The 4,842-nt window shown below is 53.0% G+C and overlaps 1 long non-coding RNA gene across 1 annotated transcript; it reads right to left on the reverse strand.

Annotated features, from left to right (window-relative positions):
• Nucleotides 1-769: 769 nt before the first annotated feature.
• LOC123944158 lies at nt 770-4,458 on the reverse strand. Its single transcript, XR_006818748.1, has 3 exons — nt 4,163-4,458; nt 3,238-3,433; nt 770-2,315 (listed from the first exon to the last, which is right to left on the reverse strand). It is a non-coding gene; the product is annotated as an uncharacterized LOC123944158 (long non-coding RNA).
• Between the last annotated feature and the right edge of the window lie 384 nt (nt 4,459-4,842).

Below are 4,842 nucleotides of genomic sequence, written 5' to 3' on the forward strand. Positions count from 1 at the left end.
ACCCCGCGCTTGGCTTCTAGAACTCTGGGGTCACTCTCTTAACAATTAATGAAATGAAATCAATTTTATCTTTGAACGTGTGTTTCATAAGTGAAGTCTGATGGAGCCTTCGCTCACCCGGGGTCCTCCCTCCTGCTGCCTTTCCCCACCTCTCAGGAGGGGTCTCAGCGGTGGCCCCCCACCTCCCGGTGCTCGGGGCCGCAGCCTGGTCACCGCATGTCAGTCCCGCAGTCACCGGGAGAGGGGCCCAGCAGCCAGTGCCCCCCCATCGGCTGCAGGGTGCGTATCATTAAGTAGCAAATAAAAACACTGTGAAGGGTCGAGAAAGAGACAACAGAAAAAAAGAAAAGGTTTTATATTCCAGTACTTTCCCCATCAATTTTATCCTCCTTTTTAAACACGGGCCCTTCGTTTTCGTTACACTGGGCCTTGCGGACTGTGTAGCTGGCCCTGGCTGAGAGGACAGGATGGTGCGGTGACAGGGACAGAGAGGAGAAAGAAACCGGATTCTTTATTAGTTGGGCTGTTAAACCGGACCAGACCTGGAAGAGCCCCAGCGGCAGCTGGCCGAGCTCATTCTCTTCACTGTTTAAGCCACTGTCAGGTGACATCTTCTTACTTGCTCCCCGAAGCATCCTAACGTGGTGTCGTTTTATTTTTTACTTTTTTTACTCTTTACTTATAATTTAGTTTTAGAAACATGAATATAATAAATAAATATAAATATATAAATAAAAATAAATAAATGTAAAATATAATTTTTTTTTTTTACTATTTTTTACTTATGATGCTTTAGGGCCCCCACCGAGCAGCGGGGTGATGGCCATGTCCCCGCGCACATGGCCAAGCAGCAGTTAGCCTCGGACTTTTTATAAACAGCAATAACACTGTCATGACTCGTTTCGAAGTGCCACCTTCTACGACTTTGATGTCAGGGACTTTCCTCACTTTGCAGATGTGGACCGTGAGGCTCAGAGAGGTTAAGTAATTTGTTAAAGGTCACACAGCTCCTAAGCATGGGATGCAGAGATGAGATGCATGTTTCACAACTAGAAAGACAATGGTCTTTCCACTCCGTGTCAATCTCTCTCGCAGGGGTAACTCGTTTCTTCACGACTTCCTCCTATCGTCCCTGGAACCTGCTAGATTTCTTCCATGTGCCCCACGTGGCTCTGGGGGCCACTCTCAGGCTGCCCGTCTTCCCGAAGTTGCTGCTTGGACAAGAGGACAGTGCGTGAACATCAGACACGAGGAGGGCTCTGGGGTTTGGCTCAGGGTCCTGTATCCTGTCTTTGCTTTGTTCTCATGCCCAAAGGAGGCCTCCAGCTGGCTTGTCATAGAGCTGTGCCCTGTGCTTGGGAGCCAGAGGGCAGAGGGCTAATGCCCACCTCTCTGCCAAGTACAGCAGTAGCCGGTGTGAGAGAGCCCAGAGCCCACGGGTCTTCTCCTTACAGGTCTCCAGAGCTCACCTTCTCTCCCCACATACTTTTCCAGGACCCCTGCTTCCTCTTTGCCCAGAGAACATTCCCAGGCTCCCCTTTGGCCTGTCTCCTGGCCAGTAATCTGCACTGAAGCTTGGTCTTGGTCCATTGAAACCCTTGGAATTCAGGCCGCTTTCCCACCAGCCCTGTGGGACGCTCTCACCCCTGCCATCAGGAATGAGCTGCTGGGGCAGACTGGGGGAAGCCAGGCAGCCCTGAATGGTAATAGTCCTAAGTGCAGCCAATTTTCGGTAATTGGTGGCATTTGCCGGGGCATTTCTGCCTGTCGCAGCCGCTCCTTTGTGCCGGCTTTGATCTCTACCCGTCTCCGCAAGAGACAAAATGCCGTTGTCATCTCCAATTACTGCAAGGGGCAGCGTGGCCTTGACCTTGCCACCGCATGTCCCCAGCCAGCACAAGGCAGCAGCAGCCACAGGGGGAGGCTGGGCAGTAGGTGAGGGGAGTCCGCAGCAACCTTCCTGGAAACCCAGCTGACATGATGGCGACAGTGGGACTCCAGGGCAGAGGGCGGGGGTGGGGGGCGGCAGGATGTGAAATGTACCAACCAACAATGAAGAGCGCAGGTTCCCAAGCACCTCTGTGCCAAGCACATTGCTTCTCTCTAAAGCTCTCAGCGTGGCCTCTGCTGGGACGTATAATTATCCCCATTTTATAGAGGAGGAGGCTGAGGCTCAGAGAAAAGCTGTGGCTGGTGGGTGGGGGGTGGGGAGGGGGTCCACCCCAGGTCTGCCAAGCTCTGATCGGAGATCTTTCCACACCGCCCAGCTTCTGGGCAGCTTCAAGCTCCCTCTTCTCCACCAGGCTCGGCGCTCTCTGAGGACAGAAATGGGGTCTCATTCGAATCCGTGCCTCCCCCAGCTCCCTGTACAGAGCCAGACACAGTGCAAACACCCAGCCTCGTGGAGTCGACATGGGGATGAGTCCCTTGTCTTCTTTTTTCTCTTACACTTAACTTCTCAGAGATGTCATCCAGGCTCCTGGCTTTCAGATATCGTGCATAGCCTGACCCCTCCCACAATCGGTCTCACACATCCAGCGGCCCATGTCCCATCTCCACCGGGTGTCTGACGCCTCCAATTCACTATGTCCCAAACAGACGCCCTCGGCTTCCTCCCAAACGGTCCTGACTAATCTCCTGCATTCTGTCCCTTGCTCCCCCACTGCTCTGCAGGCTCAGCCCAGCAGCTGGATGGATCCTGCAAATCCTTAATTCAGATAATGTTGCTTTTCTGCTCCAGTCAACCAGCTGCTTCCCACTCCCCCATGGGGAGACGCACTGGGGTCATTGGCATAATGCCGGGCATCAGCGGAATGATAGCGTGGACCATGAAAGCACAGCATAGGGGGATCAATTCTGACTAAAGTATAGGAAGGCTTCCAGGAGGAGGTGTCATTGGTTGCTAAGCTTCAAACCCTGAAACCATCTAGGGTACCGTCATGGACTTGAGACCGGCAGAGCACTGCCTGCAGGCGGCACACTGGTGAGTGTCCCCGGAGGCTGATCCCCCCAAAGAGTCTAACCCAGCTTCTGGGCATGCATAGCTTCCCGCTGCCAAATCTCTCCCGTGCTCCTTCCAGTGCACTGGCGCTGGGCAGGTTCTTAGGGCTCAACATCCTTGCTCCCTTTCTGAAACATATTCCAGCAGGGTCGACAGACAAGTAGCGAGTCGGCAGATGAGAAGGCTCTTGGGGAGCATGGAAAGAGTGTTATGATCGAGTGTGTAAAAATAAGTACCTGCATCGGCTTCGTCCCGATCCGCTGGTGCAAGCTCAGAAGTTGCAAATCGTAATATTGACTGAAACTAAAAAAGCTCCACCTCCAGTGGCAAGAAACCCAAATCAGGAGCAGCTCAGCTCTAGCCACCGTCGGCTTTCTGGGGCTCTGAGTCCCATGCGTGTGATGGGACAATACCACTTCTTCCTGTGCGGTCCTGCAAGGTACAGACTGCTGTTGACATTTCCCAGGCCCAGGGAGAGGGAAGCCACTTGCTCAGTGTCCTAGCCAGCTAAGAGCAGTCTCAAGACTCGCACCAGATCAGCTTCTCACCCTAGTGCGTGCTTTCAGCCAGGGCACGGGGCCACCAACTTGGGGGGCTTGCAGAGCCGCAAGCAGATCACAGGTGGATTTAAATCTCCCAGGACTGATCCTCTAGGTGTTCTAGGTGGGTGAGCACCCAACGGAGCTGAAGGGCTCGTGCCCGTGGCTTTGTCCTGCCCTCGCGCCTCCCCCAACTCCGTCGCCTGCTGCTGCCTCCCCGGCTGCCGGGCACACACCCAGAGACCTTTGCACTGCAGTTGGACAAGTTATTTAACAAGAAACTTTCTGCATCTTTCTTTCTGTCTTGCCAGAGGCTTCTGCACACAGAATTCTGCAGATTCTGCTGCGCTAGTTCCTTGCAGAAGGTGAAGCAAGTTTATTCCCTTTCCTCCTTCTATTTCAATTCCTTCTAAATATTTCTGTGGCCACTTCCTCCTTCCTTCTTCTTTTTTTTTTTTAATAGCGATCTATCTTTCTAACTATGTCTGCACCTGTATTTATAGTTGTATGTAGGTGCTCTGCTCCCGCCTTTATATTCAGCATTTCAGGAGGAGGCAGGGATCAAAAATTCCAAGCAAGAGCTGTCTGTTTATCCACCTAAATAACCCCCCAAATTATTCACAGCCAGCAGGTCGGATTCAATGAGGTGTTCCCGCATAATCAAATTCCAGACTCAGGAGCTTGTGGTGGGACTCAGTGTGCTGACGGTGCCGTGGGGGTCCACCGTGGCCCTGGGGCCCCCTCTCTTGCAGGAGCACTGGCTAATGTGGTGGAAACCATATGGGCTTCAGCACCAGCCGTCTTGGGATTCAAATATGGCTCTGCCAGGTCCTTGGGCAAACTTCTGAGCTGCCCTGGCTGCAGTTTCCTTGGTAAGTAGTGATGAGGCTGATGTTTCCCTGGCCTGACTTTTGGAGGCTTGATGGCATAATGCCCTCAATGAGCAGAGTGCAGAATCGGACACAGAGTTGGCCTTTGGCCCCCTCTGTGGACTGCCGGGAGACTCTGGGAACATCAGGTGTGGGGGTGGCATTTGGCAGATGGCCAGTGCCTTGCTGATGGGTTGCTGCTTCCTGCCTGGGGCATGTTCTCCTGCAGCAAAGCCCCAGAAAATCCTTCCCAGGGATGAGGTGAGCAAGTGCCCTCTTATGGGCCCCACTGACTCACACCCAAGCACCATCACGATGGAGAAGTTTTCCCAGGGGCTGGAGTGACGGCTTGTAGATTTTGAAAATTCTTTGCTTCTGTTTGTTTTTTTTTTTTCCCTCCACCAGCCCAGTGGCTGGTCACTTTGTGTTTCCG

Source organism: Meles meles, chromosome 6, assembly GCF_922984935.1.
Source record: "Meles meles chromosome 6, mMelMel3.1 paternal haplotype, whole genome shotgun sequence".
NCBI classification, from domain to species: domain Eukaryota; kingdom Metazoa; phylum Chordata; class Mammalia; order Carnivora; family Mustelidae; genus Meles; species Meles meles.